The 27096-nt window shown below is 38.0% G+C and overlaps 1 long non-coding RNA gene across 3 annotated transcripts in view; it reads left to right on the top strand.

Annotated features, from left to right (window-relative positions):
• LOC307175927 overlaps window positions 1-27096 on the top strand; it is a 147010-nt gene that overhangs the window by 40049 nt on the left and 79865 nt on the right. For all 3 annotated transcript variants that reach the window (XR_013824553.1, XR_013824554.1, XR_013824555.1), the window contains exon 3: window positions 22621-22673. This is a non-coding gene — a long non-coding RNA (uncharacterized lncRNA). The remainder of the gene's footprint in view (window positions 1-22620; window positions 22674-27096) is intronic.

Raw genomic sequence — 27096 nt, 5'->3', positions numbered from 1 at the left:
CACCTTGGAAACCAAATGTGTGTATCAGAAATCCCACTCTCCCATCTCAAGCTCATCAAATGCTACAGCCCTGCCCCAAGTAGAGCGCCCAATGCCGAGTGCTTGTCAGAAATGCAGGTGGGTCCTCAGTGTAACGAAGATAATTGTTACCTTTTAAGACATTTTAAATAGTTAGGCTCTTATTATAATTCATTACAGAGAATTCTCTTACGTGGCAGGGCTGGGGAATGGAGTATCCTGGTTAGTGGTTCAACTGGAAGAGGAAACAGAAGACGTTAGTGCTCCTGAGACTCAGTCTGGGTCTGTGCGAGGGGACTGGCTTTTTCCAGCGTGTCCTATCATCTAAGAGAGTATCACTGCACACCCTCAGATACCTAAATAACAGCAGAATAACTTTCAGAATTACCAACTCTGGGTAAATGCTCCCTCCAGTTCTTTCCCTCTTCCAGTGCACAGCCTTTCCTCAGGGAAGGCTGTGGGATGGAGTTGCGGCCCATCCCCGTGTTCCGAGCCTTGACAGCAAGGGGAGCAGGGACAGGAAGAGCCGCGGAATCGCCCGTGAAGGTGGACAGCGTCTCTCTCACTTTTCCGTTTATGTGGTCCGGGAAGCTTTCTCTTTGTGCGTCTGTCAAGCTGTAATGAATATTTCTTTTCCTCACTAGTATAGGTCAGGGATACCATGTCAGAAATCTAATGAAAGTCATCAAGATGCCCCATTCTGGTTAGTAGTGGAAGAAGTAAAACTTGCTCCTGAGTTTACTTTGAAAATATTTCAGGTGGCCCTGGTACCCTGTTCCAAATATTTGATATACTGTTTGAGCATCATTTTTACATTAAATTATCTACAAGAGTTTTTTTTAATGTAGTTTAAGAAACATTTTGACCCTGAGTTAAGAGTGCAATGACTCACCTTCCTTACGTGACTGCATCATTAGCCAGGTGCCAGCTCAGGGAAGCCTGCTTTCCTTTTGACCCTGTCCACCACCTCCATTTCCTGAGACCCCTCCCCTAGCCTCCACTGCACCTCTCACCTGCTTGTCCACCTGTCTGGCTTTCTCAACCTCCTTTGCTTACTCGTTTTCTTTATCTTGCCTCTTAAATAGCGTTTGTCCCTACGACTTTGTCCTCAGCTCTTTTCTGTTTCTCTTCTGCTCTCAACTTGTGTGACATACTCCTTTCATATAGCTTTGGTTATGCATCAGAAAGTTCTCAAATCTAATTTGATCTCCATTTCTGACCTCTCACTGTAGCGAGAGTCCCAAACGCAATCACATACTTTAGCTAAATAGCATAGATATGGGGTTATTGCCGCCCTCAACCCTTCATTCCTCCTTATATTTCATAAATCAATTAATGCATTATAATCACCTGGTCATTCAATTTAGAAAACTTTTCCATATACATCAAAATTGATTTGTTACTAATCAGTTGTCAGATTGTCCTCCAAAATGTATTTCAAACCCCATTCCCTGTCTTGCTTTCCAGTGATCATCGTCCAGGCTTAGGTTTTGGTTTCTTCACCCTGAGTTTATTCTGAAAGCCAAAAGCTAAGGCATATACTGACCTCACTGACTCCCATCTCTTTCCTGCCCATTCTAAATGCTGCTTCCAGGATCATCTTTATGATATATTACTGTGTCTGTTCCCTGAGATATTGGCTCCCTAGTCTCAGAATAAAGTCCAAATTTTTGGTGCAATATGAAGTCCTTAAAAATTTGAGACTAATATACACACCTAATATTTATCTCTCCTATGGTAAAAGCGAAGTACAAGAGCTTAACCCATTTGACATTAAATCCTTTCCATAGACTCCATGCAGTTTTCCAGTACCTCCTAAAATATAAACTTGAAAACATTGTGGTTTAGAGTTAATTATTGGGACCTCTCTCCCACTGTTACCAACACCTTTCTCTAAGGTTTCTGTCATCACCCCAAACTTGTGACAACAGTTGGGTTGTTTCTACCTTTGACTATAATGAATAGTGTTGTTCTATAAATATTTGTATACAAGGTTTCATGTGGACGTGTGTTTTCATTTCTCTTGGGTACGTACCTAGGAATGGAATAATTGGATCAAATGGTAACACTATGTTTATTCTTTTGAAAAATGGCCAAACTTTTTTCTTAAATGACTGCACCATTTTATATTCTACCAGCAATGTACAAGGGTTCCAATTTTCCACATCCTCGCCAACACTTGGTATTATCTATTTGATTCTAGCCATCCTAGTGGGTGTCAAATAGTATCTCATTGTGATTTTGGTTTATATTTCCCTGAAGACTTATGACACTGAGAATATTTCCGTGTGTTTATTGCTCTTTTTATACCTTCCTTGGAGAAATGTTTATTCTATGAATTTTTAAATTAGTATCATTTATTATTCTGCTCTTAGACTGCCCTTTCACTTACTACCTCTAACGTGAGTTCATTTTTGCTTAATTTTCCCCCAAAAGATGTAGCATGTACACACATTTTGTAAGCTGTTCCTTCCCAAATCTTGTTTCCTGTGCAGCAATTTCTCTTGCAGGTCACAAGAGAATCTCAGATATAATAATATATATATATATATATATATATATATATATATATATATTTTTTTTTTTTTTTTTGCGGTACGTGGGCCTCTCACTGCTGTGGCCTCTCCCGTTGCGGAGCACAGGCTCCGGATGCGCAGGCCCAGCGGCCATGGCTCACGGGCCCAGCCGCTCCGCAGCATGCAGGATCCTCGCGGACCGGGGCACGAACACGAGTCCCCTGCATCTGCAGGTGGACTCCCAACCACTGCGCTGCCAGGAAAGCCCTATAATAATATTTTATATCCACTAAAGCCAGATTATTCTCCATCTTTTGTCATATTATATTACACATAAGCTACAGTGAAACATAGACTCCCGCCTTTTACCAATTATTCTTGTTAGTGTTCATATTCCGTCAGTGTGGCGCAGTGCATACCACTGGTATTTTATAGTGTTCCTCTTTAGACCTTTCTGTTAAAATAAAAATGAATCATATTTTTCTTTTTAGTTCATAAATGCTAGTTCATCCCCCTAGATTGGATTCATGTTCAATGACTAAAACAAACAGCTTTTCTTTAGTGGTTGCTCAATCCCTGATTTACTAGAGAGATATTCTCCTTCCCCAGTTCCCATAAGCCATTTCTCTTATTCCCCAGTTTTTGAATTACCCACAGTTGGTTTTATAACTTCCCCCCCCATATCAGGTGTCACAACTATTCTTCTTGCTTCTCCACTAAGTTCCTGCATTGCATTCACTCATCTCCAACTTCCCAGCACCTTCTGCTTCTCTGTGGTGCTTCCTGAAACCTGCAAGAACACTTCCAAGATGCCCTTCTGCAGCTCTCATGGTTACCTGTGAAGCCTACACCCCTCTCTGTGTGTAATGCTGTTTCTAATACCCAACATACTAGAGTTTTGGGAGTGTGAAAACGATAGCCTTAAATTACCATCCACATGGAAATTGCTTCCTTGGTTCACAGCCAGTATCTGAGCAACAGCGAACAAAGAATCAGTCCAAGTGCTGATAGCAGGACCCGGGCTGAGTTTCCTCACCCTCAGAGGTCATGAGCAGGAGAGTCACAGTACGTGCCGCGATGGGGCAAAAAGAGGGCTCAGGGCAAATCCATCAGAGCCTGACTTATGGGAACCTTGAAAACAACAGCTTCTGCTGCTCCTTCCCTCAGTTGCCCCTGTGGTGATCTGCACAGAGACAGATCATTTATCCCATTCACCAAGTTCACATTTTTTTCACTGCCAGGGGAGCATAGGTGTGCTGTTGGCCCTGTCCCTGTCAGAGGACACTTAAAAAGTGTGTGTGTTCTTGTGCATGTGTGCCTGCATGCCTGGGTGGGTGGATGTGAGTGTGTAAATCTCTGTGCATCGTTGCCTTCATTCCAGCCCTGGCAAGGAGCTTAGCTCAGCTCCTGTGTATTTCCCCACATGATGGACACTCTAACTTTTTAACCAGCTGTTTCCTCCCCACCTCTCTGAAGGCACACTTCTCCCACTGACTTTTCCCTCTGCCCAGGAGGTCTGTAAGTTGTCTCTGATTGTTCTTGGAGCTTTCCCATGTTTCACCTCAATCAAAGCTGCCTCTACATTTGCAGTCAAACCACATATCTGTCCATCCTAAAGTCACAGGGTATTCCCTTGCCTCTCATTTTCTCCTTTATAGCTATATCAATTTAGTTTAAAGTCCCCATGACCCCTTTAGAATGACAGAAAAAAGCTGTATATTATTTTTGAAAGAGGTGAAAGAAGACAGGGACAAAGAGAGGAAAGTAACATATAAATTACCAAAAAGAAAAAATGGGGGAAATGAGAGAAGTATTTCATGTCCTTGTAGAGCTACTAGAGAAACATTCACCTACTATGAAAATGTGCACACACTTAACAGTGTTTGCACAATAAAAATATAGGAGTCATTCACTACTTCCACCACATAAGTCTTCAGATGTGCAGACTTCTCTGGCCTAAATCCCATCTGAAAGAAAAAGTAAGTTACTCTCTTATGTTTCCGTATGTTTTCATACATATATTTCTCAGGGGCCCAATACTCATACGAAATAAGTATCATTGTACTGGCTCTAATAAGTTAAGCCTTCTCATTTGATCCTGGAACAGAGCAGCAGAATGCTTTAAGCTGATACTAGGGTAAATCTAATTGGCAAATTCATAACTGTAACCTACAATGATAATAATAACAAATGTTTATGGAGGGCTTACCATGTATCAGGCACACTTCTAAACACATCACCTGCTTTGTTCCCCTGAAGTCTTCTTTCAGCTTTGTATGTCTTATTACAGTTGAGCGAACTGAGGCACAGAGAGTCTGAGCGATTTGTCCGAGGTCTTCAGTAAGACACTTGACATAACCGTGATTTACCTGCAGGGACTCAAACCACAGAGCTATTGCTCTTGACCACACTTTTATGCAGCTCTTTAATAAACTGCACCATCTGTTGACATTTTCTGTCTGAATCAACCTGAGTTTACACGGGGCAAAAGCATTGTACCAAAATAGAGGACACCACACCTCAATGCCATGTGAATGATGGGCCTAGGAGGTGGATGGCAGTAGCATCTTCAGCACGTCATGAAATTTCCATGTTCTTGTCATCATACTTCTGAATGGCTAGTCTAATAAACAAGTAAAAGGAAATGAAATTCTGGTCAGAAGAGAAGAATTAATGCAATGCTTCTCCAACTCTAGTCAAACATGCAGGTTGCTGAGGGCAACACGCAGTGTTCACGGTTGGTGGGAAGACTAACAAGTATTTACGGTACTATTGACACAGGCAGTCCCCTGAACGGACAAGCAATGCTGTGGTTTGTCGGGGAGGGAACAGGAGAGGAAAGTGCTGTTATTTCCCTCTCCTCTGTCTGCTCCATTGCTATCAACCTTAAGGATGTGCTCTGTTTCCTGTTTTCCACACTTGCTCTCCCACAGCCACTGGTGCTGCATTACCAGCAGAAAGTAAATCAACAGCTTCATCTCCAGCAACTTCGCTGCCAACCAGCCTCCATATTTGTAGCTCAGGTGGGCTCCACAGATTATAGTTTCCTTGATGTTTTGGCTTGAGTCACATCCCAGGACTGGGCTATGGTGTTAATACCCTCTTAGCCAGCATTTTTTAGATTATTCTGCTCTTACTACTTTTGGGCTATGACTTGAATTCCAGCCTACACTGTACCCTGACCAGTGGCTGATGTAGTTGAGGTTCTTGGTTCCTGATACCCTCCTCCCCATCTGTTGCAGGAGGCCTCCCTGACCAGGACAGTTCCTGTTGATTCTCTTACTTCGATCCTTCACCCAATATGTCAGGCCCACTAACCCTCTGGACACCAGCTCTCCCTCTGATCACTGTGCCTTGACCTGGCTTCTCTGGAAGGTGGCCATACTCAGAGTTAGTATCTCTGCCTCCCAATGTGACTAGAAGACACTTAGACGACACAGAGAACTAAAATATGATTTTATTTTCGATTCCAATTTGTCACATTTTTCTATGGAAAATTGAGTTGGACTACCTACGGTTAGATGGAAGGTCCAAGAAAATATTAAAGACACTGTTTTTTAGAAAAGGTCTTCTGACTTTACAGAGAAAGGTGGGTTTGGGAACAACAGGATTGTTTCCTTATTCATGAAAATAAAACATCACATTCCGAAGACAAGAAGACATGATTTCTAGTCCCAGAATATGCTGATAAGGCTCCTGAGGATATAACACTAAACTTGCTTGAAAATAAGAGGTGACAAGTGACAAGTAGAGATGCTATGCATCAGAGGACTTCAGAGGATTTTAAAAAAACAGTGGTAAGTCCAGAAAGGGTCAGAAAGGAGACAAAAATTGAGTTGAGCTGTAAAGGATGAAAATAACTTGGAAAAAACCCGAATATCCTATTTCATGGTCATTTAATGCATACATAGGAAAGTAGGGGGAAAATTATCAGAGAAATCCACCTGCCAAGTTCAAAAACTATTGAAGCTCTTGACTGTCAGTATAAATATTAAAATAATGAACTTTATTTTACTGTCAAAAGACAGTAAGAAGGCTTTTTCAGTAAATTCTTCAAATTTGACCACTTTGCAGGTATAAGTAGCAGTAAGAATAAATTTTAGGCTATAGGCCTTCCTTAGAGATAGAGACGTACAGAGAGAAAGGACATACAGAGAGATTTATTTTAAGGAATTGGCTTATGAAATTGTAGAAGCTAGCAAGTCCAGGATTTTCAGCAGGAAAGTCCAGCAGGATGGAGACCCAAGAAAGGGTTAATCTTACAGTTCAGGTCTGAAGCCAGGTGTAGGCAGAATTCCTTATTTTTCAAGGGGTAGCAATCTTTTCTTTTTTCGGGCCTTCAACCGACTGGATGAGGTCTATCCACGACATGCTTTAGTTTGTATGTCAATCTCCTCTTAAAAATACCTTTAGAAATATATAGAGTATGTTTGACCAAATATCTGAGTATTGTGGCCTAGCCAAGTTGACACACAAAATTAACCGTAAAACTGTTGACTGAAAAAAAAGCACAAACTGAAAGTTGCCAGTTATGTTTTATCCGGGGCCCTTACTGAGAACTATAGCTAGGGAGACAGCCTCTTAGATAGCTCTGAGGAACTGTCCCAAAGAGGCAAGGGAGGCGCCAGGCTACTTAGGAGTTTCTGCTGAAAAAAGCAACCAACCAACAAACAAAAAAGTAGTGGGACATCAAAAGATTACTGCTAATCACAAAAAACAGACATCTCAAGTTAATACTTTTAGTGCTTTTCTGTGTGTGGGAAGATGTAAGCGTCTGGGCTCATTGAAATTATTCCTTAGATATGCATCTTAACTATCTAGGGCCAGTATCCCTTTTCCCTCCATCCTGAATTCCCTTCAGGGTGCACTGCATCTGTCTGGGGCGGCTGCAGTGGCTGATAACTTGATGGTGGGCACGTTCTCTGTTTACTGAAATGTCAGGCAACATTTTTTTGTCCACAGTATCTTCTGAGAGAGAGCTTCAGATAATGGCTTGGGACAGGTCCATCTCATCTGCAATTTTATTGTCTTTTCTAGCTGAGGAGGAACGTAGATTTTATTGTGGTGCCAAGATCTTTACATGTTATTTCATTGAACTCCCATGAGAGTATATTTGAGATAAAGACTCTGTGTCCCAAGAAAACTTCAAAGCCAGGTCAGGCAACTCCAACACAACTGCATCGGCGTTCCACCTCATGACACAGCTTCCTAGAACTGTGTTTCTTGCCAGATCTGCTCTGATTTTCTTTGTGTCTCATCCCTGGCTCATTTATGATTTCATAATGGCTCATAATTTTGTAGATTATGAAATATTTCAGGCATAGAGAAAAATATGGGAAACAATAAACAGACACATAACTATCACCTTGACTAATCAACGTTATCACTTTTTCTTGTTTTTGTTTAGTTTTAAGGAAGAAAATGTAAAGATACAACTACACCTAACCTCCATCCCTTTTAACCTTCATTCCCCAAAGGAAACTACCTTCCTGAAGTGAGAATAAATTATTCCCGTGAACTTTTGTGCCTTTCTTTAATAAAAACTGTAACTATAAAAAAATCAGTGTTAAAAAATTTATGTCACTTGTGCCCTACCATGCCCATTCTTTTGCAATATTTTTTCCTGATTCTTCCTTGGTGTCCACCCTAGAGAAATTAGTTGTGCATAATATCTGTATAAAAATTTATACCACAGTCCTGTCTGTAAGAGTGGAAAAATTTGTAAACAAGCTAATCATCCCACGGTGGGGTTAATATAAATGAAAAATGTTTTATCAGTTAAATGGAATACTGCCTCGCAGCTAAAATAGATGGATAAGATGTTCCGAATTTAGGGTTGAAAAAGAAAACTTAAACCAAAAGGGTGATGTATATAAAATGATATCTTAAAATTCTCTTTTTAAAATATCACTTCCTTGATAATATAAAATTTGAATAACTTTATTCAAAAACACTCTTGGTGTTATCACTATTTTCTCTTTCTGAATATATGCATATCCTGTAGTTTATGTGTTGGATCTTGTGTTTAAGTCAGCTGAAGGGTGCCGGATTTTGACATTTTAATAGGTCAACATATTAGCCAGACCTCATTCAGCTCTTGTTATTGACGTTACCAAGAAAAGTAAAGATAAAAGAACTTTTGGGGGTTGGTAGATGTAAACTATTACATTTGGAATGGATAAACAACAAGGTCCTAACATATAGCACAGGGAACTGTACACAATATCCTGTGATAAACCATAATGGAAAAGGATATAAAAAAAGAACGTATATATGTGTATAACTGGGTCACTTTGCTGTACAGCAGTAATTAACACAACACTAAATCAACTATACCTCAGTTTTAAAAATACACTTTAAAACAAAAAACTTTTTTAAATTTCCAAGAACAGTTCCCATATGCTACACACTCAATAAAACAATATTGCTCAGTATTTCAACAGAGCAGAGATCTGATAAGGTAATGGTAACTTGACGTATGTTAATGAATAGATATTCAGATAAACCTCACATGGGAAGCAAATACCTGTGTGAGCACAGCAGTCATTCTCAGACCTGCTGGCACAGGCCAGGTCTGCCTCACTCTGTGCTATACTCTTGCTTGATAGAGCTCATCACAACAGCAATTGCGTAGTTTAAATAATTTATACAATTAAGGTTCTTTTCTCACCTGCTGGACACTCAGCTGCATGGGGTCAGGGATCATGCTCAGGATTTCCAAGATACCAGAAGAGGGAAGGAGAGGAATACATTTACTAAAATAATTCACACCAGTGTTGTCAATCAATATGCACAACAGATCAGACAGTTTTTTCATGATTTGCAAAGAGTTTGCACTGCACAGTGAGAAATTATGCAAAAACAGTGAAGACACTTGAGTCACTGACAACCATAATCTTGTCCAGAAATGACCAATACATGGCACAACTGCTGCTACTTCCCAGTGCTGCGACTTTGGCAGACATCGCCAAGTGAGCTGGGCATTCTGCCTTGGTGAGCACGTAGATGAGATGCCCTCAGGAAGATCTTCATCACTCTGCAGCAGCCTCGTCCAACCAGTCGGGTTTGGCATATAAGAAAGGACCACTTGCATTCCTGATCTAAATCTACCACTCTGTGTTTACACAAGAAAAACAAGACTTCAACAAACAAAACCTCTCCCCCTAAAATCTCAGAGTCCACTCTCGTACTTCTCCCAGTTAGTATATTCCCCTGCTCTTTTTGTGAATCTCATCTCTATTTCTACGCTTATTCAATTAACTTTGTTGTTAGAAGCTATCTCAAATGTCAGTAAGAAAAATGTTAGTGTAAAACAGTGGAAAAAAATAACAATTTTCCTGAAGTCACATAACTAATTATTAGTAAGTCAAGACCCTAGTCAAACACTAAGCAGCTGTACTTGTGATTTTGAATTAGTTACCTATATAAGCAAGTATAAGAAAGAAATTTTGGGGTTAGTTTTGTTTTCAAAAATGCTTCTCAGTGGAAGAAGCACAACATTTGAGGAACTTCATTATCTTTTGTTGATGCAAGAAAGTTACTGAAAAATAGACAAGTAGAATCCATCATTAGCAGCTTTTTAGAGAGAGATGGACATTCCAAATCATTTTTGCCAAACTCTTGTGAATCTGAAGCAACAAAATAATAAGACAATTAGCATTAAGTGCTGATTTTAGCTTCCTACTTGAATTTGGATCAGATTTATTATGGAGAAAATGTATTTTTTTTTTTTTTGCGGTACGTGGGCCTCTCACTGCTGTGGCCTCTCCCGTTGCGGAGCACAGGCTCCGGACGCGCAGGCTCAGCGGCCATGGCTCACGGGCCCAGCCGCTCCGCGGCATGTGGGATCTTCCCGGACTGGGGCAGGAACCCGTGTCCCCTACATCGGCAGGCGGACTTTCAATCACTGCGCCACCAGGGAAGCCCGAAAAAATGTATTTTTATATCAGGTGCTTAATTAATACATTGATTCAACAAGGAGTTGCAACTTCGTACTGTTTCATTATACATTTAAATGCTTATAGGGGTTTATGGTAGATATATCCTTGCTAAACTTTTTATTCATAATTGATTTACTTGCTGTGAAATTCTTGGTCATAGCTGCCTCAGTTATTTTCCTGTGAAAAAATATCTATTTGTGATGTGGCGTCTAGATGTATATGGAAGTTGTACAGAGAAAGTGTTTTCTATGTCTCTGACCTGAGTGGGGCTCGGGGATGGAGGAGCAAGAGGCAGCCTTCCAGGCAGAGGGAAGAAAGCAAGGGCAAAGGTCCTGAGGCAAGAGAGAGTTTGACATCTTTTGGAATGAACAATTTTGCCCTGGCAGTAGCAGAGGACGAGGAAAGTTGGTACAGTCAGAGAGCTACAGAAGGTTGTCCAGGCCAAGGCTAGGAATTTGGATTTTAATATAAATATGTTGGGAAGCCATGGTTGAGTTTTAAGTGGTGAAGTGACATAACCTGACATCTTTTAAAATGATCATCTCCCTTTTAACTTTGAATTACTGCTATTTTGGTAAATAACTTCCTTGCAAACTGGCCAGTAAGCAGCTCAAGGTTAGGAGCAAGTTTTTTTATTAATCGAAGTGCAATATTATATTGGTTTTAAGTGTACAACATAAGTCATTCTGTATTTTTATAGATTACACTCCATACAAAGTTATTATAAAATATTGACTGTATTCCTTGTGTTCCATATTACATTCTTGTAACTTATTTATTTTATACCTAGTAGTTTGTACCACTTAATCCCTTCACTTAATTTCCCCTCCCCCTGCTGGTAGCCACTAGTTTGTTCTCTGTATCCGTGAGTCCTTTTCTGCTTTGTTATATGTGATCATTTGCTTTATTTTTTAGATTCCACATACAAGTGAAAATATACAGTATTTGTCTTCCTTTGCCTGACTTACTTTACTAAGCATAATACCCTCCAGGTCCATCCATGTTGTCACAAGTGGCAAAATTTCGTTCTTCTTTGTGGCTGAGTAATATTCCATTGTATATATACTAAAATTTTCTTATCCATTCACCTGTTGATGGACACTTGGGGTGCTTCCATATCTTGGCTACTGTGAATAATGCTTCCATATCTTGGCTACTGTGAACATTGGAGTGCATATATCTTTTTGAATTAGTGTTTTCTTCAGTAATACCCAGGAGTGGAATTGCTGGATCATATGGTATTTCTATTTTTAATTTTTTTGAGGCACCTCCATACTGTTTTCTATAGTGACTCTACCAATTTACATTTTCCCCAATAGTGCACGAGGGCTCCCTTTTTCTTCACATCTTTGCCAACACTTGTTGTTTCTTGTCATTTTGGCAATAGTCATTCCAACAGGTGGGAGGTGATATCTCATTCTGGTTTTGATTTACATTCCCTGATGATTAGCAACATTGAGCGCCTTTCATGTGCCTATTCCTGTCTGTATATCTTCTTTGGAAAGATGCCTATTCAGGTCCTCTGCCCATTTTTTTAGTTGGATTTTTTTGTTTTTTTGATAATGAGTTATGTGAGCTCCTTATATATTTTGGGTATAAACTTACTTTGGTTGTGTCTCTTATCTTTTCCTAATCTCATTTCTCCAGGACAAGGACAGGATCTCTCTCTCTCTCTCTCTCTCTCTCTTTTTCTCTCTGATTTTTGCATAGTATCTGACAACTAACTGTGTTTTAAACATAAGGATGTTTGATAAGTCATTTGATAGCAATTATCAAACCTGTGTCTACAGTTGACATATGTAGACATATGTAAAAATATGTCTACAGTTGATTAAGTGGGTTAACACAAATAACACACAGCTGCTTTTGAGATCAAATATAAAACTGGAAAGGAAAAAAAAAAAAAAAAAAAAACTGGAAAGGCAAGTGTAAAAAGAATCCTTTGACGGGATGTGGATATCTTCAACTGGTAGCATGGCAAAGAGATACTGGGATGGCAATCTCTGCCTGACAAAAACACAATGGAGCAACTATGAAAAAAGTAAACTAAAAGCAAATGACAGGAACAGGTGTTGATTAATTGCCTTCTCTTCTACTCATAACTACTTGTTAATTTTATGTGTCAACTTGACTTGGCTATAGGGTGCCCCGATATTTGCCTAAACATTATTTCTAGGTGTGTTTGTGAGGGTGTTTCTGGATGAGGTTAACATATGAATTGGTGAACTGCTAATGCAGATTTTCTTCCCAACATGTGTGGGCCTCATTCAATCCATTGAAGGCCAGAATGGACTAGGCTCTCTCTAACTGTCTTTGAGCTGAGACATTAATTTTCTCCTGCCTTGGACTCGGACTAGAACTGAAACTTTACCATTGGCTCTTCTAGGTGTGGACTTCTCAGCCACCATAATCCAATGAGCCAATAATATATACACACACACCCATATTCTATTGGTTCCGTTTCTCTGGAGAACCCTAATACACTACTCATAATAGAATTATGACCAGGAGTGAATGTTTGTCAAATACACAAAAGAATGAAAAAGGAATGCATTTCTGAATAAATAATCGAACATGAGAAAAGAAGTATTAATATGGATAGGATTAAAGACACATATTGGACCAATTCTGGCCACATCTAAAATCTGAATGGAAAGGAATAAGTCTTCACATTAATATGCATTTATGATTTATTGTTGAAAATGTAATTAGTCCCTGAAATTATCCTTCTCCAGAAGTTTGTTCATTCTCTATTTCTTGGTGGTAATTTTCTTATTAAACTTAAGTAATCTCTTGCTGATTAGCATGCATTTAAATTGCAAGGACAATTTATTAAATTACATCTTTATAGAGAGGTTAAATTATTTTAATTACATGTTTGTAACATACAATTATAAGATAAATATGATGATGTTAAATGTGTAACAATAGATGGGATAGTGACAATTTAATAAGGTATTATAAATTTGGAATGTTAAGTACTATTGATTTGAGCTCAACTGTTCTCAAAAATAAAAGCTGTAGAGTAATAATTTCTCACTTAACTCTTTGAATATACTATATTTTTTTGTTTTTCAAATGGGTACAGTGTAATTTTAAAAATTAAAATAGAAGCCAAAAATTCCCTTTAAATGATGAAATCAGTATGCTAAAACATTCTCATTGCATTTTCAAATGAGAATGATTGCCTCAGATATTTATGCAAATTTTGATTTTCACTGTTCAGTAGTGTTGTGATAGATAATTCACAAATTTATCTCTATTACCATGTGGCAATGATTAATTTGTATATTTAGGCGTGTAAACTGTAGTTGAGTGCATTTTCCAAAGGTGGCTTCACCCCATGTGCTCTTCTGCATGTGGCCTGGCCACTCCCCATCAAGAGGTGGAATCTATTCCTCTTTCTCCTTGAACCTGGGCAGGCCTGTGATTGCTTGAACCAATAAGAATATGGTGCAAGTGTTGCTGTGCATCAGGAAAGGGCATTGGCCTTTTCTAGCCTGGCAATTGCTACTTCCTGCTTTTTGGAATGCTCAATCTTGGAATCTACTGTCTTACTTTGAATTATTTCCTCCACATAGCATTTATGATTACCTTACAGATTACATATTTAATCAATTATATATTCGTTTAATATTTGGCTCCCTCCAAAAAAATGTAATCTGCTTTTCAATGCCGAATCCCTGGTACACGGCAGGTAGTCGGTACATATTTGTTGAATCAGTGAAATTATGCCTGGAAGGGAAAAATTCCACCTGGGGTTTCATGAAATCACAGTCTGCCTAGTCTGAAGAACCAGAGTCAGTGCAGCCTCCAGGACTGGGTTGAGCCACTGGTTTCCTGAAGCATCGCCCTCTGATAATAGGTGAGGCTGAGACTCTCAAAGACCAGCTAACTTTCCAAGGATGGAGTCAGTTGAACCCAACTTCTTTCCCTTTTACATTCAATAGAGAAATGAGTTGAGCCTCAGAAGGAGGGATTTATTTTTCTCTTCATCCTGATATGCATGAAATCCTGACAGATATAAGTGATGTAACATTAAGTAGAGGTATGAATTGGCCAGTTTCTACAAAAACGTAATTGCTAACTTAACAATAAGTTCACCAACATTAAGGAAACGAGCTCTACTTTTTAACAGGGGATACAACATAAAAATATTTTGTATATACAACAGGAAAGCCAACTTCCACTTTGGCCATGACGAGGTAACTGGGATCAGACTTACCTCATCATTGGACAGCAGGCAGTACAGGACTACGAATTGTGAGAGAAGGGAAACCCATGAGGTGAGTGTGACATCTGCCTTGGCTTTCTGCCTGGGAGTGCTGTATATAAATCCCAGTGTAGATGGATAAAAACTCTCGAGAAAAATGGTGGAGCTGATGGGACAGAAATTGGAGTTTAGGGCTGCCCAGGAGGCTGTAATGTAGGCATTAGGGTTGGGGAGGGGAGAGTTGTATCCTTTTTATGACCTAGCGTGGGAGTCACTTGTGTCATTTCTGCCACAGTCAGAGGCCCACCCAGATCCTGGGAGAAGGAACCGAGGACCCGCTACCTGGTGAGGAAAATGTTAATGGCACGTTGTAGGAAAAGCTTGTGAGATGGGGAACTCGTTGTAGCCTTATGGAAAATACAATTTGCCATAATGTTAGAAATTACATGGAAAGGGACTAAGCATTTTGTCTTAGGTCTGGTTCCCCAGGAAATTTTACATAAAAATCGAAGAACACTTAATAAACATTTGCTGTATTGGGGACACTGATTTCACCCTTAGAGTTCATAGAGTTCATTGAGAGACACAGAAAATAGTAGAAGGAGTGGAATTTCTTTCCGTGCTCCAGGCTGCCCCTTGTGAGTGGGGCTGACAGTACCCCCTCGACCTGTGTGAGAGGCAATGCAGCTTCATCTAAATTGACAAGGGCTGGCCTTTCTCTGCTCACTTTCCAGCAGCTGCATAAATCAAACTCCTGTGTTGCCAAATGAAACTGTGAGAAGCCAATGTTGCCACTAACCCCAGTACCGCCTCAGCTGGCTTTTCCTTATTTTATAACCGTTCATTTCTGTGACGTTCATATTTTTATCAAGAAGTTGGCCCTGCTTTATTCAAGAGGATTAGATTCTCTACTGTATACTTTGCCTTTGGACACAAACATTACCCGAAAGACATGATTCTTTCCTGCCTTAGGCTTATCACTTCTCTTTAATCATTATACTTAACCTTCAATGACAGTCCTCTTTAATAATGACACTTAATCTTCAGAGAGTACTTTTCATGTACTTGGAGGAAAAACATGTGAAAGGGAAAGTGCCAGCACTACTTAAGTCCCAAAAGGCTTTGGTAATTCACTTGTGCACACCTTCCAATTTAATTTACATTTTCCTGGATATTAACCTTTAAAGGCCAGAAATTATAGATATTATAAATACCAGAAAGCTTTAGTTTAATATTTAAATGGTAACGTAATATACGAAGAGGACAAAAGCAGAGGACATAATATTTGGATTTTAGCTTGGCACCTACAGCTATTAGAATCTGTGCAGGGTACAGCATTTCCCTGAGATGCCAACTACTTGTATATAAAGTACATGTGTCAGAGCAGATCGTTTCTAATTACAAGCTATAGAATACCCTATTTCTTTCAGTGCTGTATCAGCCAGTTTGAATTTTATATGACTTCAAAGACTGTTTTTTAAAAAATGCACATAAATTTTTTTCCATCTGCAAATAGATTTTCAATTTATATGATTTTCCATGAGTGTCCATAAAAATAAAACTTTTGTTCTGTTTGTCACAAATTTGACTTAACTGTCGTTTATCAAGAACGCACTAATATATCGATACAGAGTGGCATTCTGTGGGCTCGATCCAGGCTGCTTTCTCTCTTGGTCCGTGAAGTTTTATTGGCACACAGGCGCACGTGTCAGTTTATGTATAGTCTATGACTGCTCTTGCACTGCAGTGGCAGGGGTGAGTGGTTGAGACAGAAATCTTAGCACTACAAAACCTCAAATATTTACTTTCTGGCTTTCTACCAAAAAAAAAAAAAAGTTCGCATATCCCTATTTTAGAACAAAGGAAGTCAAACCCAAAAATGAAAGTAAAAATCTTCAGAAATTCTTATCCTTAGATTGAAATACCTCTGGTTGAATCTAGGTACCTCAAGAAGTTTCTCAAATCCTTAATCAGTTTTCAAAAGTAAATTTACATTAATAAATGTCTTTAAAGTATGTCACTGTGGTGGGGAGGAGTATGGAGCCCTGGGATACAGATTAAGTTTGTCCCTAACTTTAAATGACACTTCTGGTGACTTATTGAAGTTATCCAGACAATTTGTCTTTATCACATCATTTTTCTCATGCCTGTCCTAATCTATGCACTACTCTTCATAAGGTGTGAAAACTATCTAGGTCTTTCCATGAGCACCAAAACCATCAGTGGGTCAAATTAATCACAGTAACAACAACAAAAGAACTCTCTTCAAACTGAGGACAGTAATGCATAAAAATACGAAACTTTCCTGGTTTCTGTGATTCATTAAGAAAGAGATTTTACAGAGTAAATAAAATTGTAAGGTACAAATTACTACATTATCCTCATATCATTTTATAGCTTTAGTTTTTGATTTGAAAGACCATGACGTTCTCTACGAATTACCAAATTGTACTGGGGCTCTGGGGCAGAAGAGTGGTGATGGTGATACGTAACTGTAAACGAAAGACGGAAAAATATAGATCCCCAAAGTAGGATATAATTGCCACATGAAAAACCACATAGACAAAAACTCACCAGAAATCTAAACTCAAAGAATATTGAAGTAAAAATTACATTAACTTGGATCTCCCAGAGATCCTGTTTTAAGAGACTCATACCCATTCATTTCCTTTTTCAGATGCACTTAGCCAGTCATGTGAATGCATCATTGACATGGGGCAGCCCCAGCATGCAAGGACCGTATGGATAGTGCTGATAATTTTACTTGTGGTCCATGCAGAAACTGATTAACCTTAATGTGGCTCATTAGAAATGTGAATCAACACAAGTTTACTTCACTCTGATCTCACAGCAAGACACAGCATCAGCAAGAATTAAATGGGCTTGGAGGTGGGGAGGTAGTGTGAAGGAAATTTTCTACTTCAATAGAAATGTACTTTTTAGGTGTTTTTAATACTTAAAAATTACTCCTGCAGTCAGGACCTCTAGACAGCTTACCATCCAAAAAGAAAGGTGGGGAAGAAAACCCAGGCAGCTGGTGCTAAAGGGTGTGGAAAAAAAAAAAATTACTCCTGCAGAGAACATAATCTGCCACTATAAATCACTTGCACATGACCTGAAGGATAGGAAATAAAAGGAACTTTAATACGTGTAAAAGTTTATTGTTACTTTTATGATATAACTAAATGAATATAAGCTGTAGCTACAGCTAACATAAATGGGCAGTTCTGACCTAAAAGCCATAGCGTAGGTCTGTTTGTGCGAAACATATCATTCTGACTGTCCTAAGTGCTCCATGAGCTTTAAATAGTTTATACCTTCCCTACCTGTGAATGTTTCCAGTCAAACACAGACACAATTGGAATATAGCAGGTTGCCTGGAACAGTAGTTCAGGAAATCAGGCCTGTATTTAATGGACTGTGGGTAAAGCAAGCTTAGTATCTAGCCTTGGTTTTTTATAGAGTCTTTTTAAAAAAATTTTTGGCCACATTGGGTCTTCGTTGCTGCGCGCAGGCTTTCTCTAGCTGCGGCGAGCAGGGGCTACTCTTTGTTGCAGTGTGCGGGCTTCTCATTGTGGTGGCTTCTCATTGCGGTGGCTTCTCTTGTTGTGGAGCATGGGCTCTAGGCATGCAGGCCTCAGTAGTTGTGGCACCCGGGCTCAGCAGTTGTGGCACGTGGGCTTCAGTAGTTGTGGCGCACATGCTTAGTTGCTTCATGACGTGGGATCTTCCCGGACCATGGGATTGAATGAACCCATGTCCCCTGCTTAACCACCGTGCCACCAGGGAAGTCCCTCTAGCCTTGGTTTTTATTCATCTATTTAAAAAATGTTGATGCCTTTATTATTTTATTCAAAATCTATCCTCATTGTAGAAATATAAAATACATAAGGTGGAAAGTGTAAGATCCCTTTGATTATCCACCCCTCTCTGCCAACCAGAACAACAGTTGCTAACAGTTTGGTGTGTAGTGTTATAGACTTTTTACAGGCATATACTAATACAAATATAAGCATAAGTAAGTATGTATACACATACAAACAAATTAGTGTATATATGTATACATATATGTAATTTGTGTGAAAATAGACTTTATTTTTTAGAGCAGTTTTAGGTTCACAGAAAATTCAGCAGAAAGTACAGAGAGTTCCCATGTCCTCCCAGCCTCACACATGCACAGCCTCTCCCATCATCAGCCTCCACCCGATAGTACATTTGTTTCCATCCATGAACCTACATTGACACATTACTATCACCCAGAGTCCATACTTTACATTAGGGTTCACTCTTGGTGTTGTACTTTCTATGGATTTCTACAAATGTATGACATGTACCCACCACAGAAGTATCTTACAGAATTGATTCACTGCCCTAAAAAATTCCCTGTTCATCTCTCCCTCCTTCCTAGCCTTTAACAACCACTGATATTTTTATTCTCCACGGTTTTGCCTTTTCCAGAACATTATATAGTTGGAATACGATGTATTTCCAACTCTGGAAACTATCTGCTATCTATACCTATAGTTCTGCCTTTTCCAGAATATCATATAAATGGAATTATATAACATGTAGCCTTCTAGGCCTGACTTTTTTCACTTAGCAAAATGCATTTAAGATTAATCTATATTGTTGCATGAATCAACAGTCTACTTTTTATTGCTGAATAATGTTCCATTGAATGGATATGCCACAATTTGTTTATCCATTCACCTACTGAAGGAAGTAATAGGATTATTTCCTTTTTTTTGCTGACTATAAATAAAGGTGCTATACAAATAATGGAGTACAGGCTTTTGTGTGAACCGAAATTTTCAATTAACTTGGGTAAATATGTAGGAGTAGAATTGTTAGATTATATGATAAGACAATGTTTACTTTTTTTCAGAAACTATCAAAGTGTCTCCCAAAAGAGCTATACTATTTTGTATTCCCACCAGCAATGAGTGAGAGTTCCTGTTGCCTTACAACCTCCCCAGTAGTTTGCACTGTTTTTTATTTTCTTATTACTTTTATCAGTCCTCATAGGCCCATGATGATATTTCATTGAAGTTTTAATTTGCATTTCCCTAATGATAAATGATGTTGAGTATTTATTAACTTATTTGATTAGTTTATTAACAAATTTAATATTAACTAATAAATGTATTAACTTATTTAATTATTTAGTGACGTGTCTGTTTATATAGTTTGTACTTTGTTCATTTAATATTTTTGAATTTTAAAGAGTTCTTTATGTATTCTATGTACAGATCCATCATCACAGACATGTGATGTACATGTATTTTCTCCTATTCTGTGGCTTGTTTTTTAAAAAATTTCTTAACAATGTCTTTCAAAAAGCAAAAGTTCTTAATTTGGATAAAGTGCAATTTAGCAATATTTTCTTTTATTGGTAGAACTTTTATTGTATCCAAGAACTCATTGCCAAACTCCAAGTCAGGCAGATGTTTTTCCTATGCCATCTTCAAGAAATTTCGTAGTTTTACGTTTTGCATTTAGGTCTGTGATCAGTTTTGAGTGAATTTTTGTACGAGGTGTGAGATACATGTCAATGTTTATACTTTTGCACGTGGATATCCAATGGTTCCAGCACCATTTTTTGAAATGACTATAATTTCTTCATTGAATTGTCTTTACATCTTTGTCAGTATCTGTATTGGTCTGTTTTGGGATTTTCCATTCTGTTCCATTGATTTACATGTCTGTTTTTTTGCCAGTATCACACTATCTTGATTACTGTAGATTTATGGTAAGTTTTGAAACTGTGTAGTATAGGTACTCTAATTTTATTCTTGCTTTTCATATTTATCTCAGCTATTCTAGTTTCTTTGCCTTTCCACATAATTTTAGATTCAAAATATCTCCAAAAATTTTGTGGGAATTTTTACTGAGATTGTGGTAGGAATATAGATCAAATTGTGGAAAACTGACATCCTAACAATATTGAGTCTTCCAATTCATGAACATGGAATATCTCTCCAATTATTTAAGTTTTTGAATTCTTTTATAATTGTTTTGTACTTTTGAGCATACAGATCTTGCATATATTTTGTTATAATCATACAGAAGTGCCACATTATGTTTTGGTACCAGTTTATACAGTATTGTTTTTTAAATAAAGAACCATTTTTTATGTTTGGTATGTAAGAGTAAAATTGATTTTTGTTTATTTGTGGGTTTTTGACATCAAAAAGGTTGAACATATTTAATAATGTATACAACCTGATGAGTTTGAAGGTGGGTATACACCCATTAAACTATCACCACAATCATGAGTCACAAACTTATCCTTCAATTGCAAAATTTCCTTCTGCTCTGTTTGTTGATTTGTATTTTTAGTATTTCTTTTTGGGTGTCATAGGAGCACTTAACATAAGAGCTATCCTCTTAGCAAATTTTTAAGTGTACAGTACAGTATTATTAGCTATAAGCTGTATGTTGTACAATAAATCTACAAAACTTAAACATCTTGCATAATTCTCATCCATTATGTTTTAGATAATTCTTCTGAAATTTTTATTAATTTTCTGTTATTAGTACAATATTTTTCTTAGTTTCTTTAACATACTGTAGTTATTTCAGTGTTCTTTCTTGTTAAAACCGGTGCTTTCTATTCTTTGTAACAATTTTTTCCTTTTTTTTGGTCATAGTTTTCTGAAGTTTGATTTATTTTCACACATCATATAATGTCTTATTGTATATTGAATCTTCTATATAAAATAAAGTAGTAGTCAGGAAATCAATAGTACTTAATTTCAGAACAGGAGATACCCCTTCCTCTGTGAGACCTGATCTAAGCTCTTATTGTAAATGGATCTGTTACGGGTTGAAGCTGTTGTTCACTTGAGTTCACTCTTGTCTCCCTCCTCTCCAGTACTCTGTCCTTAAAATTTTGGCTGCTAGGGCCTCATCAAAATGCGATGTCTGTCTCTTAATTCATCAGAATCTCCATGGTCTGCTCTTATAAGCTGATTTTGAAGGTGCCTCCATGAAGAATCTTGATGCAACACATAAGCTTCTTTGTTAATTTTAATTTTCCAAGGATCACAGCCCTGCACTGCCTGTGTACAGTTAACTGTTTCATGTATTGTGTCGAATTGTTTTCCTGGTTGTTTACGCCAGGAGGCAAATTCTGATACTGGTTCCTCCAACACAGTTTCCTGTGATTTTACAGCTTCTCTGGCTTGTTCTCATTATTACAATCAGAACCTGTGAGTGTTTTTTGCCTTCTAGCTAGATGTAGAAATCAGGACTACAATATTTGTTAAACTCTTGCAAATATAAAAGGTTCTGTGGAATTGTAAATTAAGTATTATTCCACTTGGCGTTGTACCACTCTGCTGTAAGAGTGGTAAGTGGTCTCTTGCATGTCTTTGAGTGAGAGGGATTTAATTCCCCAGTTCAACATGGACCAAGTCATCAAATGAGACTTGAGGCCTAGAGTAGTGGTTAGTACTGAGCCCTGATGAAGTATGAAAGCATGGTGGGCATGTGAGTGCTGAGGAAGTCTGAAATGCAGTGTAGTCTTCTAGATAGCAACATCAAGGGCCATCAATACACCATTTCTTAGATCATTGCTGCATGCTGATGTTGAGATGTAATCTAATCTTTGATGATGATATAAACTCCATATTCAAATCACATGGTCTAGGAAAAGCAGGTAATTTTAAAAATGCAGTACACTTCAGTTAGGCTATTCCCCATGAAAAGATCAGAGACAACAGGACAAAATATACTGTAATAAGGCATAAAATGTTTGCTAATGTATGGTGTCTTTTCCAGGTTACTTTGAAGGTTAGGCCCTTCCTTAATTCACATCAGTGTCATGGAGAGTATTTTGGGTGACAACCCTTTCATCTTACGTAGTAGTTCACTAAAATAATTCTATAGTAATGGGTAATTTTTTAAAATACTCCCAAATTTCTTGTTTAAGGACCTCAAGATGATTGAAGAGGACCTTGGCTGAGTTCTTCTTCTACCCAGAAGGTAAGACTGAGTTGGGAAATGAAATAAAATGTCTAGAGGGATACATACCCAGCAGGTTGTGAAGACTTCAGACTTGCAAATAACTTTCATAATGATTCTGTTTTCCCTGAACATCTTTGCAAGGTCAGAGACCATTTCTGTGCATTCCTGTGGATTATTTTGGGTCCTTTGGCCATCTTCTAAGGAGGAATAACTTAAGGGGAAAATAAAGAGAAATTATCAAACTAGAAGACATACCTTTTAAGGGAACCAGGTTGAGTAAGATAACTGGTTCTAAAATGTTTTTTATTGCTTATTCTTATTCTTGCATAAACTATCTATCATAAACAACCTATGGTAAGTTAACAATATTTATACTTTAATTGGATGTGTATAGTCCTTAGGACAAGTTAATTAACTTTTGTTTTTATATGCCTCTCTTTCATTTGTTCTCAGAGGATCTCAAAAAAGATAATTAAGCATTCTCTAAGGCACTTTCACAGTCCTTATTACCACTGATTGCTAATAAGACAGCAGAAAGTAATTTAATCTTTTCAGGTTAATAGAATAGTTTTGAAAATCTGTTATTTTTGAGTATGAAAAAATCAATTACTATAGCAAGAATGCTTTCAGACACAAGCTGGAATTAGAGCAAACACAAAGATGCCACTTGTTTTAATTTGTTCTAAGTCTGTCAATCAGCTTACATACATGAAATTAAGAGTGTTTCACTTACGAGTTTAAACAAAATATTGATTACTGTAAATTTTATGTCTCAATAAATTCAGCACAAATTAGTTTGGCCCGAGCTCCAGACATAGAAAAGAATATGGTTGCCACAGAAAAAAAGTGTTTATTAATATTTTTATTTTGAATTATGTACAAGCTGCATTTAACTACAGGAGTGGACTATTTGATGCATTTATATTAATTCATGATCTTACTTCTAGTGAGCATTCTAGCTGATTGAATAAAAATGTCAGCATATTTAGAAGAAATTTTTATAATCGGGAATACGAAAACATTTAAACAAAGTAGGAATGTCTCTTTAGCTGTCTCTAAACCAGATCAAGAACAGACTTTTTAATTCCCCATTTTTCTTCTTTCTTATTTAACCTGGCAATCCCTACACTTGAATGCAACCGTTTATTCGTTCAACAGACACTTGTCACTTGTCTAGAGTAATCTGTCCCTCACTGGGAAATTTTGATTTAAAAAAGTGACACATGGTGGATGATGCCTGTGCCCCAGCCTTTAAAATCTAGGCACGGGAAGCAGAAGGTGCGCCTGAAGAAGAGAAGTGAAGCCGACAGCTAGAGAACTATTCACAGTCAGTGTCCTGGCACTGGCTGTTCGGTGGGAGCACATGCTGCTTCACACCTTCATGCCTTTGCCCAACTGTTCCTCCGCTTGGCGGGTCTTTGTCAGTCTCTCTGCACCACATCACCTCTGCCTCGTAAGCACATTCACTGTTCAAGCTCACCTCATTCATTAAGTCCTCCCTGAGCATCCCTCATCTCAGGCCATTCTATTGTTGTTGTTGTTTGATCTGCATGGTGAGAGCATGGCATATGTCTTTGACTAGTCAAATAAATTCATATATTTTCTATTTATATAAATATACACATCAGAGGAAAGGTAAATTCCCACTCATCACCACTCTTTTCTCCAGCCATGTTACATACCAGTGAAGAGTGGACGTTCTGGGTTGGACCAGCTTCATTTAAATCTCAGTTTCATCAGTTACTAGTTGCAGAACATATGAGTTATAATTTATTTAACGTTGCTGTGCCTCAGTTTTCTCATTTAGAAATTGGGGATAATAGCTATTTTGGAAATTGGGGATATAGTAGTTAACGTTATAAGGTAACTGTAAACATTAAGTTTTAGATAAGAATAAAGCACAGTGTATGCATTCACTACACATCAGCTATTAAGTAAAGAAATTCTGCATAGCCATATCCACAGGTGAATTTAGAGAGAGGAAAAGGCACCCGTGGAGAGAAACCCTTTGGGGAGCTCTTTTATTTGCTCCAGAAAATTAACTCTGCCTCAGAGTATATGGGGCAGTGTTACCCAAATGCCTTTACTTTTCCAAAGAGCAAAGTCATGGGCTATCAGTTTCTTTCATGGCACCTTTGTATGAGTCCTTTGGAGTAGGAGTCAAAGATTCTAAGGGAGTTATCCCTACAAGAATTACCTCACCTTTTGCAAATACTGATCTGGCCAGGTAGATACCAGATGAGTTTCCATAGGCACAAACAAATTGACAATGGCCTGCCTGGGATCAGGGAGCTGGTAGCAAAGTTCCTGTTTAGAGGAAAGATGATTCTTGGCTACCTGTATGCTTTGAGTTATGACCTCTGACTCTCTGTGGTAGGTTTGCTAGCCATATAGACAGCGAGTATGTCTGAACATGCTAAGTGGATCATTCACTATGTTTTAATGCTTCGGCCCACAGTCAAAAGTGAATTGTTTAAAAAAATATTTAACTGTGAGTATAAACTAAAGAGAATATCAGCATTTTTTTTCTAGCATCAGGACAAAGGGAAAACTTCCTATTCTGAAAAGTTTCACATCTATAAAATTCTGCAGATAAATAAGACCCAACATATTCATCTAATGAAGTGATAAAATTTGCCCTTTGATTTTTATGCTATAGTCTCTAATCTCTGTAGGACAAAAAAAAGGTCACTCACAAGATAACACCATGGCATATTTTTATTAAAGACTTCACAGTAAATTATAAAAATTATAATATAAAAATCCAAATGATGAATATAGCATTAACTATCCTTTATTGCCTGTCTACTTGGGTCAGGTGCTTTATGTGATATACATGCATCTATTCTACAGGTGTATATTGAGCATCTTCTGAGGGGAGGCCATTAACAATGCAAAAATGACCACTGCTCTCATAACCAGACTAAAAAGAGGACAGACATTAAGCACTCATCACCATTAATCAATTTCCATTGTGGTCAAAACCATAAAGGATAAATTCAAGTGACATGGGAGGACTTTGCTGAAGGAGTGATATTAAAACTGGGAATGACAGGATGCTAGCTGAAGTAGTGATGAGGGACAGAGACACCTTCCAAGTAAAGAATACAGCCTATGATAATTGAAAGTCGGGTGTTATACCCATTCTACAGGGAAAAACAGAGCAATGTTAGAAAATACTCATTTTGACAAAATTAAATAAAATTCTGGAACTTGGCTATTAAAATTACACTTTTATAGAAAAATACTCATTTAGGAAATAGAAGTCATAGCTTTGGACCCAATTATAAATTGATATTCACACTGGGAGTTGATGACACTTTTATAATTATTCACTGTGTAAGAATTCAATCTGCAAATATTAAAGATTCAGTTCTACTCATATGCAAAGCCTGTTCTTTGATTACGGTGTTCAGTTTTTCCAACATTTGGAGAAACAGGTTTATTGTTTCTAATATTCCTATTGTCTAAACCTTTGCATTTCTTTCTCTCTATTTTTGCTAGGAAAGTTTTGAATCTCAACATCTTTAGAGGTAGACCATGCTTGAGTCCAAGTTTTAGTCATATAATCACCTAAGCTTTCAAATTCACTCACTAACACAGTAAATCCGAAAGTTCTAGTAAGTGCACGCACATCAGTCATTTTGGTCTGACCCCATGTTATATTGTATTCTCCTTTGTCTAGTACCCTAGAATCAACTCCCAGGCATAGTTATCTATGTGTTTGCAATGCCATTGTTGTATTACCTATTTTCCTGTTCTCCTGAGACATCCTGACGTGGACACCAGCATCAGCCCACATGATCCTCTCCTCGGTCATTAGGGTCCCAGAACACAGGTTCCCTCCTCCAAGCTCAAAAACACCAGAACTAGCCAAAGAGAATCAAATCCCTTCTCTGGGGTCTGCGTTTCAGCTTGATGGAGCTCATTTTCCAAGCTTCTGAATGTTAATAATCTCAACTTCTCCCCCAGCTTACCTTTCCCCATGATAATGTTGTAGATATTTCCTCTATATATAGGTTGAGGTATACAATATACCTAATATAAAATATATTGCCATGATACCTTAATGTGGATTTTTTTTTGCATTGTTACCTAGTTTACAATTCTGTACAAATTAACGATTCTTGGTATTAAATTCTCCGTTAAAATAACTACCGCAGTTTGTCTCCTGAGTAGGCAATAGACTGACATAGAAGTTTTTATCAGGAGTCGTCCCAGGAAATAGTACCTGAAAGTCGGGATTTGGGAGTTGGCTGGCTCATGTCTCAGAGCTTGAACACAATCCCAGGCTCCTTGCCAATGGGAAATGAGATGCTAATTAGTCCTAGGATACTGCAGAATTATGAGTAATCACCTTTGGTTGATTTTGATGAAGTGCCTTCTCAAGAAATTGTCTTGGGGACCATGAGGTTTCTGCACTGAATTTTACAGTACTGTT

This window comes from Stenella coeruleoalba (genome assembly GCF_951394435.1).
Source record: "Stenella coeruleoalba genome assembly, chromosome: 17".
Classification (NCBI taxonomy): Eukaryota; Metazoa; Chordata; class Mammalia; order Artiodactyla; family Delphinidae; genus Stenella; species Stenella coeruleoalba.
The sequence above is the reverse complement of the archived record's forward strand: the minus strand, read 5'-3'. Positions and strand labels throughout refer to the sequence as shown.